Here is a 13637-nt window from a genome sequence, read left to right on the forward strand (position 1 = left end):
ATACCTCCCCTCCCCCACATATATACCCCACCCCACCCCCTCCTCCCACCCATATCCCCTACACCCCCCCTCCCCCACATATATACCCCACCCCCTCCCCCACATACCTCCCCTCCCCCCACAAGACGTCGATGTTATTTGGATAGAACGTCACATGACCCACAATACAAAAATCAGAAGAGAAAACTCTGAAGACGATCGATCTGTGGATTTTCGGATCGTTCGTTCGGTGATTTCCTGAGATGATTTGACTCATCAGACAGAAGATTATAAAACGTTTGTTGGATTTGAACGTCTGATTTTCGGATGATCGATACAGAAATCATCACACAAAAGTGGAAAGTACAATCACATACGATCGAAATCCAAGAACGAGCGAGAAAAGCGATCGATCTTATAAACTAACAATCGATGAAAAGTCGGAATTCTCTTCTTTGATGGGATAATAATGAAGATGCTTCGCCGAACGTCTTGTAAAAAGCATTTGTTTTCTACGATCGAATCAACAATCACCAAACTTCTACAGAAGAGGCCGAAAGGGAGAAACGATCGTCCTCTTCAGACCCTCCTAGATCGTCAATTCCTGTTTGTTGAACGACAATTTGCGGATCGTTATTATTATTATTACAAGATCCCGAGACACGCCCTGCGTACGATCGATCGTCCAACAATCACACCGCAAAAAAATGACCTGAAAACCTTCCGACCCTCCAGAGATCAGAGAGACGTGTTCGGTATCTTTCTACTCGCCGTAAAATCTTTTATATTTCACCAAAAAATTGGAGTCACTTTAGAGGATTGTTTTTGTTTTTGTTTTTTTCATTCATAAAAGTCTCTTTTCTCCCAAAAAAAATGTTTTTAGACGGAAATTATTCCAACAACCGCCATTTTATTCTCCGGGGTCTCTGCGAAATATATATAAAGTCTGGGAGGTCCGAGGAATTTTCTAGCAAAAAAAAAAAAAAAAAAAGATTTTATTTGTAAACAAAAAGTTCCAGAAAAAGGAAAATGAGGGAAGAAATCAGATCCATCCTTGTATGATGGCGCCCCCTGGTGGAGGATTTGTATCATTACATCTCATACTGTATGATGGCGCCCCCTGGTGGAGGATTTGTATCATTACACCTCATACTGTATGATGGCGCCCCCTGGTGGAGGATTTGTATCATTACATCTCATACTGTATGATGGCGCCCCCTGGTGGAGGATTTGTATCATTACACCTCATACTGTATGATGGCGCCCCCTGGTGGAGGATTTGTATCATTACACCTCATACTGTATGATGGCGCCCCCCTGGTGGAGGATTTGTATCATTACATCTCATACTGTATGATGGCGCCCCCTGGTGGAGGATTTGTATCATTACATCTCATACTGTATGATGGCGCCCCCTGGTGGAGGATTTGTATCATTACATCTCATACTGTATGATGGCGCCCCCTGGTGGAGGATTTGTATCATTACATCTCATACTGTATGATGGCGCCCCCTGGTGGAGGATTTGTATCATTACATCTCATACTGTATGATGGCGCCCCCTGGTGGAGGATTTGTATCATTACATCTCATACTGTATGATGGCGCCCCCTGGTGGAGGATTTGTATCATTACATCTCATACTGTATGATGGCGCCCCCTGGTGGAGGATTTGTATCATTACATCTCATACTGTATGATGGCGCCCCCTGGTGGAGGATTTGTATCATTACACCTCATACTGTATGATGGCGCCCCCTGGTGGAGGATTTGTATCATTACATCTCATACTGTATGATGGCGCCCCCTGGTGGAAGATTTGTATCATTACACCTCATACTGTATGATGGCGCCCCCCTGGTGGAGGATTTGTATCATTACATCTCATACTGTATGATGGCGCCCCCTGGTGGAGGATTTGTATCATTACATCTCATACTGTATGATGGCGCCCCCTGGTGGAGGATTTGTATCGTTACATCTCATACTGTATGATGGCGCCCCCCTGGTGGGGGATTTGTATCATTACACCTCATACTGTATGATGGCGCCCCCCTGGTGGAGGATTTGTATCATTACACCTCATACTGTATGATGGCGCCCCCTGGTGGAGGATTTGTATCATTACATCTCATACTGTATGATGGCGCCCCCTGGTGGAGGATTTGTATCATTACATCTCATACTGTATGATGGCGCCCCCTGGTGGAGGATTTGTATCATTACATCTCATACTGTATGATGGCGCCCCCTGGTGGAGGATTTGTATCATTACATCTCATACTGTATGATGGCGCCCCCTGGTGGAGGATTTGTATCATTACACCTCATACTGTATGATGGCGCCCCCTTGGTGGAGGATTTGTATCATTACATCTCATACTGTATGATGGCGCCCCCTGGTGGAGGATTTGTATCATTACATCTCATACTGTATGATGGCGCCCCCCTGGTGGAGGATTTGTATCATTACACCTCATACTGTATGATGGCGCCCCCTGGTGGAGGATTTGTATCATTACACCTCATACTGTATGATGGCGCCCCCTGGTGGAGGATTTGTATCATTACATCTCATACTGTATGATGGCGCCCCCTGGTGGAAGATTTGTATCATTACACCTCATACTGTATGATGGCGCCCCCTGGTGGAGGATTTGTATCGTTACATCTCATACTGTATGATGGCGCCCCCCTGGTGGGGGATTTGTATCATTACACCTCATACTGTATGATGGCGCCCCCTGGTGGAGGATTTGTATCATTACACCTCATACTGTATGATGGCGCCCCCTGGTGGAGGATTTGTATCATTACATCTCATACTGTATGATGGCGCCCCCTGGTGGAGGATTTGTATCATTACATCTCATACTGTATGATGGCGCCCCCTGGTGGAGGATTTGTATCATTACATCTCATACTGTATGATGGCGCCCCCCTGGTGGAGGATTTGTATCATTACATCTCATACTGTATGATGGCGCCCCCTGGTGGTAGATTTGTATCATTACATCTCATACTGTATGATGGCGCCCCCCTGGTGGAGGATTTGTATCATTACATCTCATACTGTATGATGGCGCCCCCTGGTGGAGGATTTGTATCATTACACCTCATACTGTATGATGGCGCCCCCTGGTGGAGGATTTGTATCATTACATCTCATACTGTATGATGGCGCCCCCTGGTGGGGGATTTGTATCATTACATCTCATACTGTATGATGGCGCCCCCTGGTGGTAGATTTGTATCATTACATCTCATACTGTATGATGGCGCCCCCTGGTGGGGGATTTGTATCATTACATCTCATACTGTATGATGGCGCCCCCTGGTGGAGGATTTGTATCATTACATCTCATACTGTATGATGGCGCCCCCTGGTGGGGGATTTGTATCATTACACCTCATACTGTATGATGGCGCCCCCTGGTGGGGGATTTGTATCATTACACCTCATACTGTATGATGGCGCCCCCCTGGTGGAGGATTTGTATCATTACATCTCATACTGTATGATGGCGCCCCCCTGGTGGAGGATTTGTATCATTACATCTCATACTGTATGATGGCGCCCCCTGGTGGAGGATTTGTATCATTACATCTCATACTGTATGATGGCGCCCCCCTGGTGGAGGATTTGTATCATTACATCTCATACTGTATGATGGCGCCCCCTGGTGGAGGATTTGTATCATTACATCTCATACTGTATGATGGCGCCCCCTGGTGGAGGATTTGTATCATTACATCTCATACTGTATGATGGCGCCCCCTGGTGGAGGATTTGTATCATTACATCTCATACTGTATGATGGCGCCCCCTGGTGGAGGATTTGTATCATTACATCTCATACTGTATGATGGCGCCCCCTGGTGGAGGATTTGTATCATTACACCTCATACTGTATGATGGCGCCCCCTGGTGGAGGGATTTGTATCATTACACCTCATACTGTATGATGGCGCCCCCTGGTGGAGGATTTGTATCATTACACCTCATACTGTATGATGGCGCCCCCTGGTGGAGGATTTGTATCATTACACCTCATACTGTATGATGGCGCCCCCCTGGTGGAGGATTTGTATCATTACATCTCATACTGTATGATGGCGCCCCCTGGTGGAGGATTTTGTATCATTACACCTCATACTGTATGATGGCGCCCCCTGGTGGAGGATTTGTATCATTACATCTCATACTGTATGATGGCGCCCCCTGGTGGAGGATTTGTATCATTACATCTCATACTGTATGATGGCGCCCCCTGGTGGAGGATTTGTATCATTACACCTCATACTGTATGATGGCGCCCCCTGGTGGGGGATTTTGTATCATTACACCTCATACTGTATGATGGCGCCCCCTGGTGGAGGATTTGTATCATTACATCTCATACTGTATGATGGCGCCCCCTGGTGGAGGATTTGTATCATTACACCTCATACTGTATGATGGCGCCCCCTGGTGGAGGATTGGTATCATTACATCTCATACTGTATGATGGCGCCCCCTGGTGGAGGATTTGTATCAGTTACATCTCATACTGTATGATGGCGCCCCCTGGTGGAGGATTTGTATCGTTACATCTCATACTGTATGATGGCGCCCCCTGGTGGAAGGATTTGTATCATTACATCTCATACTGTATGATGGCGCCCCCTGGTGGAGGATTTGTATCATTACATCTCATACTGTATGATGGCGCCCCCTGGTGGAGGATTTGTATCATTACATCTCATACTGTATGATGGCGCCCCCTGGTGGAGGATTTGTATCAGTTACATCTCATACTGTATGATGGCGCCCCCTGGTGGAGGATTTGTATCATTACATCTCATACTGTATGATGGCGCCCCCTGGTGGAGGATTTGTATCATTACATCTCATACTGTATGATGGCGCCCCCTGGTGGAGGATTTGTATCATTACACCTCATACTGTATGATGGCGCCCCCTGGTGGAGGATTTGTATCATTACACCTCATACTGTATGATGGCGCCCCCCTGGTGGAGGATTTGTATCATTACACCTCATACTGTATGATGGCGCCCCCTGGTGGAGGATTTGTATCATTACATCTCATACTGTATGATGGCGCCCCCTGGTGGAGGATTTGTATCATTACATCTCATACTGTATGATGGCGCCCCCTGGTGGAGGATTTGTATCATTACACCTCATACTGTATGATGGCGCCCCCCTGGTGGTAGATTTGTATCATTACATATCATACTGTATGATGGCGCCCCCTGGTGGAGGATTTGTATCATTACACCTCATACTGTATGATGGCGCCCCCTGGTGGAGGATTTGTATCATTACATCTCATACTGTATGATGGCGCCCCCTGGTGGAAGATTTGTATCATTACACCTCATACTGTATGATGGCGCCCCCTGGTGGAGGATTTGTATCGATTACATCTCATACTGTATGATGGCGCCCCCCTGGTGGAGGATTTGTATCATTACACCTCATACTGTATGATGGCGCCCCCTGGTGGAGGATTTGTATCATTACACCTCATACTGTATGATGGCGCCCCCTGGTGGAGGATTTGTATCATTACATCTCATACTGTATGATGGCGCCCCCTGGTGGAGGATTTGTATCATTACATCTCATACTGTATGATGGCGCCCCCTGGTGGAGGATTTGTATCATTACACCTCATACTGTATGATGGCGCCCCCTGGTGGAGGATTTGTATCATTACATCTCATACTGTATGATGGCGCCCCCTGGTGGGGGATTTGTATCATTACATCTCATACTGTATGATGGCGCCCCCTGGTGGAGGATTTGTATCATTACATCTCATACTGTATGATGGCGCCCCCTGGTGGAGGATTTGTATCATTACACCTCATACTGTATGATGGCGCCCCCTGGTGGAGGATTTGTATCATTACATCTCATACTGTATGATGGCGCCCCCTGGTGGAGGATTTGTATCATTACACCTCATACTGTATGATGGCGCCCCCTGGTGGAGGATTTGTATCATTACATCTCATACTGTATGATGGCGCCCCCTGGTGGAGGATTTGTATCATTACACCTCATACTGTATGATGGCGCCCCCTGGTGGAGGATTTGTATCATTACATCTCATACTGTATGATGGCGCCCCCTGGTGGAGGATTTGTATCATTACACCCTCATACTGTATGATGGCGCCCCCTGGTGGAGGATTTGTATCATTACATCTCATACTGTATGATGGCGCCCCCTGGTGGAGGATTTGTATCATTACATCTCATACTGTATGATGGCGCCCCCTGGTGGAGGATTTGTATCATTACATCTCATACTGTATGATGGCGCCCCCTGGTGGAGGATTTGTATCATTACATCTCATACTGTATGATGGCGCCCCCTGGTGGAGGATTTGTATCATTACATCTCATACTGTATGATGGCGCCCCCCTGCTGGAGGATTTGTATCATTACATCTCATACTGTATGATGGCGCCCCCTGGTGGAGGATTTGTATCATTACATCTCATACTGTATGATGGCGCCCCCTGGTGGAGGATTTGTATCATTACATCTCATACTGTATGATGGCGCCCCCTGGTGGAGGATTTGTATCATTACACCTCATACTGTATGATGGCGCCCCCTGGTGGAGGATTTGTATCATTACATCTCATACTGTATGATGGCGCCCCCTGGTGGAAGATTTGTATCATTACACCTCATACTGTATGATGGCGCCCCCTGGTGGAGGATTTGTATCGTTACATCTCATACTGTATGATGGCGCCCCCCTGGTGGGGGATTTGTATCATTACACCTCATACTGTATGATGGCGCCCCCTGGTGGAGGATTTGTATCATTACACCTCATACTGTATGATGGCGCCCCCTGGTGGAGGATTTGTATCATTACATCTCATACTGTATGATGGCGCCCCCTGGTGGAGGATTTGTATCATTACATCTCATACTGTATGATGGCGCCCCCCTGGTGGAGGATTTGTATCATTACATCTCATACTGTATGATGGCGCCCCCCTGGTGGAGGATTTGTATCATTACATCTCATACTGTATGATGGCGCCCCCTGGTGGAGGATTTGTATCATTACATCTCATACTGTATGATGGCGCCCCCCTGGTGGTAGATTTGTATCATTACATCTCATACTGTATGATGGCGCCCCCTGGTGGAGGATTTGTATCATTACATCTCATACTGTATGATGGCGCCCCCTGGTGGTAGATTTGTATCATTACATCTCATACTGTATGATGGCGCCCCCTGGTGGAGGATTTGTATCATTACATCTCATACTGTATGATGGCGCCCCCTGGTGGAGGATTTGTATCATTACACCTCATACTGTATGATGGCGCCCCCTGGTGGAGGATTTGTATCATTACATCTCATACTGTATGATGGCGCCCCCTGGTGGAGGATTTGTATCATTACATCTCATACTGTATGATGGCGCCCCCTGGTGGGGGATTTGTATCATTACATCTCATACTGTATGATGGCGCCCCCTGGTGGTAGATTTGTATCATTACATCTCATACTGTATGATGGCGCCCCCTGGTGGAGGATTTGTATCATTACATCTCATACTGTATGATGGCGCCCCCTGGTGGAGGATTTGTATCATTACATCTCATACTGTATGATGGCGCCCCCTGGTGGGGGATTTGTATCATTACACCTCATACTGTATGATGGCGCCCCCTGGTGGGGGATTTGTATCATTACACCTCATACTGTATGATGGCGCCCCCCTGGTGGAGGATTTGTATCATTACATCTCATACTGTATGATGGCGCCCCCCTGGTGGAGGATTTGTATCATTACATCTCATACTGTATGATGGCGCCCCCTGGTGGAGGATTTGTATCATTACATCTCATACTGTATGATGGCGCCCCCTGGTGGAGGATTTGTATCATTACATCTCATACTGTATGATGGCGCCCCCTGGTGGAGGATTTGTATCATTACATCTCATACTGTATGATGGCGCCCCCTGGTGGAGGATTTGTATCATTACATCTCATACTGTATGATGGCGCCCCCCTGGTGGAGGATTTGTATCATTACATCTCATACTGTATGATGGCGCCCCCTGGTGGAGGATTTGTATCATTACATCTCATACTGTATGATGGCGCCCCCTGGTGGAGGATTTGTATCATTACACCTCATACTGTATGATGGCGCCCCCTGGTGGAGGGATTTGTATCATTACACCTCATACTGTATGATGGCGCCCCCTGGTGGAGGATTTGTATCATTACATCTCATACTGTATGATGGCGCCCCCTGGTGGAGGATTTGTATCATTACATCCTCATACTGTATGATGGCGCCCCCTGGTGGAGGATTGGTATCATTACATCTCATACTGTATGATGGCGCCCCCTGGTGGAGGATTTGTATCGTTACATCTCATACTGTATGATGGCGCCCCCTGGTGGAGGATTTGTATCGTTACATCTCATACTGTATGATGGCGCCCCCTGGTGGGGGATTTGTATCGTTACATCTCATACTGTATGATGGCGCCCCCTGGTGGAGGATTTGTATCATTACACCTCATACTGTATGATGGCGCCCCCTGGTGGAGGATTGGTATCATTACATCCTCATACTGTATGATGGCGCCCCCTGGTGGAGGATTTGTATCATTACATCTCATACTGTATGATGGCGCCCCCTGGTGGAGGATTTGTATCATTACATCTCATACTGTATGATGGCGCCCCCTGGTGGAGGATTTGTATCAGTTACATCTCATACTGTATGATGGCGCCCCCTGGTGGAGGATTTGTATCAGTTACATCTCATACTGTATGATGGCGCCCCCTGGTGGAGGATTTGTATCATTACATCTCATACTGTATGATGGCGCCCCCTGGTGGAGGATTTGTATCATTACATCTCATACTGTATGATGGCGCCCCCTGGTGGAGGATTTGTATCATTACATCTCATACTGTATGATGGCGCCCCCTGGTGGAGGATTTGTATCATTACATCTCATACTGTATGATGGCGCCCCCTGGTGGAGGATTTGTATCATTACACCTCATACTGTATGATGGCGCCCCCTGGTGGAGGATTTGTATCATTACATCTCATACTGTATGATGGCGCCCCCTGGTGGAGGATTTGTATCATTACATCTCATACTGTATGATGGCGCCCCCTGGTGGAGGGATTTGTATCATTACATCTCATACTGTATGATGGCGCCCCCTGGTGGGGGATTTGTATCATTACACCTCATACTGTATGATGGCGCCCCCTGGTGGGAGGATTTGTATCATTACATCTCATACTGTATGATGGCGCCCCCTGGTGGAGGATTTGTATCATTACATCTCATACTGTATGATGGCGCCCCCTGGTGGAGGATTTGTATCATTACATCTCATACTGTATGATGGCGCCCCCTGGTGGAGGATTTGTATCATTACACCTCATACTGTATGATGGCGCCCCCCTGGTGGAGGATTTGTATCATTACACCTCATACTGTATGATGGCGCCCCCTGGTGGAGGATTTGTATCATTACATCCTCATACTGTATGATGGCGCCCCCTGTGGAGGATTTGTATCATTACATCTCATACTGTATGATGGCGCCCCCTGGTGGAGGATTTGTATCATTACATCTCATACTGTATGATGGCGCCCCCCTGGTGGAGGATTTGTATCATTACATCTCATACTGTATGATGGCGCCCCCTGGTGGAGGATTTGTATCATTACACCTCATACTGTATGATGGCGCCCCCTGGTGGAGGATTTGTATCATTACATCTCATACTGTATGATGGCGCCCCCTGGTGGAGGATTTGTATCATTACATCCTCATACTGTATGATGGCGCCCCCTGGTGGAGGATTTGTATCATTACATCTCATACTGTATGATGGCGCCCCCCTGGTGGAGGGATTTGTATCATTACACCTCATACTGTATGATGGCGCCCCCTGGTGGAGGATTTGTATCATTACATCCTCATACTGTATGATGGCGCCCCCTGGTGGAGGATTTGTATCATTACATCTCATACTGTATGATGGCGCCCCCTGGTGGAGGATTTGTATCATTACATCTCATACTGTATGATGGCGCCCCCTGGTGGAGGATTTGTATCATTACACCTCATACTGTATGATGGCGCCCCCTGGTGGAGGATTTGTATCATTACATCTCATACTGTATGATGGCGCCCCCTGGTGGAGGATTTGTATCATTACATCTCATACTGTATGATGGCGCCCCCTGGTGGAGGATTTGTATCATTACATCTCATACTGTATGATGGCGCCCCCCTGGTGGAGGATTTGTATCATTACACCTCATACTGTATGATGGCGCCCCCTGGTGGAGGATTTGTATCATTACATCTCATACTGTATGATGGCGCCCCCTGGTGGAGGATTTGTATCATTACACCTCATACTGTATGATGGCGCCCCCTGGTGGAGGATTTGTATCATTACATCTCATACTGTATGATGGCGCCCCCTGGTGGAGGATTTGTATCATTACATCTCATACTGTATGATGGCGCCCCCTGGTGGAGGATTTGTATCATTACATCTCATACTGTATGATGGCGCCCCCTGGTGGAGGATTTGTATCATTACACCTCATACTGTATGATGGCGCCCCCTGGTGGAGGATTTGTATCATTACATCTCATACTGTATGATGGCGCCCCCTGGTGGAGGATTTGTATCATTACATCTCATACTGTATGATGGCGCCCCCTGGTGGAGGATTTGTATCATTACATCTCATACTGTATGATGGCGCCCCCTGGTGGAGGATTTGTATCATTACATCTCATACTGTATGATGGCGCCCCCTGGTGGAGGATTTGTATCATTACATCTCATACTGTATGATGGCGCCCCCTGCTGGAGGATTTGTATCATTACATCTCATACTGTATGATGGCGCCCCCTGGTGGAGGATTTGTATCATTACATCTCATACTGTATGATGGCGCCCCCTGGTGGAGGATTTGTATCATTACATCTCATACTGTATGATGGCGCCCCCTGGTGGAGGATTTGTATCATTACACCTCATACTGTATGATGGCGCCCCCTGGTGGAGGATTTGTATCATTACATCTCATACTGTATGATGGCGCCCCCTGGTGGAGGATTTGTATCATTACACCTCATACTGTATGATGGCGCCCCCTGGTGGAGGATTTGTATCATTACATCTCATACTGTATGATGGCGCCCCCCTGGTGGAGGATTTGTATCATTACACCTCATACTGTATGATGGCGCCCCCTGGTGGAGGATTTGTATCATTACATCCTCATACTGTATGATGGCGCCCCCCTGGTGGAGGATTTGTATCATTACATCTCATACTGTATGATGGCGCCCCCTGGTGGAGGATTTGTATCATTACATCTCATACTGTATGATGGCGCCCCCCTGGTGGAGGATTTGTATCATTACATCTCATACTGTATGATGGCGCCCCCTGGTGGAGGATTTGTATCATTACATCTCATACTGTATGATGGCGCCCCCTGGTGGAGGATTTGTATCATTACACCTCATACTGTATGATGGCGCCCCCTGGTGGAGGATTTGTATCATTACATCTCATACTGTATGATGGCGCCCCCCTGGTGGAGGGATTTGTATCATTACATCTCATACTGTATGATGGCGCCCCCTGGTGGAGGATTTGTATCATTACACCTCATACTGTATGATGGCGCCCCCTGGTGGAGGATTTGTATCATTACACCTCATACTGTATGATGGCGCCCCCTGGTGGAGGATTTGTATCATTACATCTCATACTGTATGATGGCGCCCCCTGGTGGAGGATTTGTATCATTACACCTCATACTGTATGATGGCGCCCCCTGGTGGAGGATTTGTATCGTTACATCTCATACTGTATGATGGCGCCCCCCTGGTGGGGGATTTGTATCATTACACCTCATACTGTATGATGGCGCCCCCTGGTGGAGGATTTGTATCATTACACCTCATACTGTATGATGGCGCCCCCTGGTGGAGGATTTGTATCATTACATCTCATACTGTATGATGGCGCCCCCTGGTGGAGGATTTGTATCATTACATCTCATACTGTATGATGGCGCCCCCTGGTGGAGGATTTGTATCATTACATCTCATACTGTATGATGGCGCCCCCTGGTGGAGGATTTGTATCATTACACCTCATACTGTATGATGGCGCCCCCCTGGTGGAGGATTTGTATCATTACACTCTCATACTGTATGATGGCGCCCCCTGGTGGAGGATTTGTATCATTACATCTCATACTGTATGATGGCGCCCCCTGGTGGAGGATTTGTATCATTACATCTCATACTGTATGATGGCGCCCCCCTGGTGGAGGATTTGTATCATTACATCTCATACTGTATGATGGCGCCCCCTGGTGGAGGATTTGTATCATTACATCTCATACTGTATGATGGCGCCCCCTGGTGGTAGGATTTGTATCATTACATCTCATACTGTATGATGGCGCCCCCTGGTGGAGGATTTGTATCATTACATCTCATACTGTATGATGGCGCCCCCTGGTGGAGGATTTGTATCATTACATCCTCATACTGTATGATGGCGCCCCCCTGGTGGAGGATTTGTATCATTACATCTCATACTGTATGATGGCGCCCCCTGGTGGGGGATTTGTATCATTACATCTCATACTGTATGATGGCGCCCCCTGGTGGAGGATTTGTATCATTACATCTCATACTGTATGATGGCGCCCCCTGGTGGAGGATTTGTATCATTACATCTCATACTGTATGATGGCGCCCCCTGGTGGAGGATTTGTATCATTACATCTCATACTGTATGATGGCGCCCCCTGGTGGAGGATTTGTATCATTACATCTCATACTGTATGATGGCGCCCCCTGGTGGGAGGATTTGTATCATTACATCCTCATACTGTATGATGGCGCCCCCTGGTGGAGGATTTGTATCATTACATCTCATACTGTATGATGGCGCCCCCTGGTGGAGGGATTTGTATCATTACATCTCATACTGTATGATGGCGCCCCCTGGTGGAGGATTTGTATCATTACATCTCATACTGTATGATGGCGCCCCCTGGTGGAGGATTTGTATCATTACATCTCATACTGTATGATGGCGCCCCCTGGTGGAGGATTTGTATCATTACATCCTCATACTGTATGATGGCGCCCCCTGGTGGGAGGATTTGTATCATTACACCTCATACTGTATGATGGCGCCCCCTGGTGGAGGATTTGTATCATTTACACCTCATACTGTATGATGGCGCCCCCCTGGTGGAGGATTTGTATCATTACATCTCATACTGTATGATGGCGCCCCCTGGTGGAGGATTTGTATCATTACATCTCATACTGTATGATGGCGCCCCCTGGTGGAGGATTTGTATCATTACACCTCATACTGTATGATGGCGCCCCCTGGTGGAGGGATTTGTATCATTACACCTCATACTGTATGATGGCGCCCCCTGGTGGAGGATTTGTATCATTACATCTCATACTGTATGATGGCGCCCCCTGGTGGAGGATTTGTATCATTACACCTCATACTGTATGATGGCGCCCCCTGGTGGAGGATTTGTATCATTACA

This window comes from Aquarana catesbeiana, linkage group LG09, assembly GCF_042186555.1.
Source record: "Aquarana catesbeiana isolate 2022-GZ linkage group LG09, ASM4218655v1, whole genome shotgun sequence".
In the NCBI taxonomy this organism is placed as follows: Eukaryota; Metazoa; Chordata; class Amphibia; order Anura; family Ranidae; genus Aquarana; species Aquarana catesbeiana.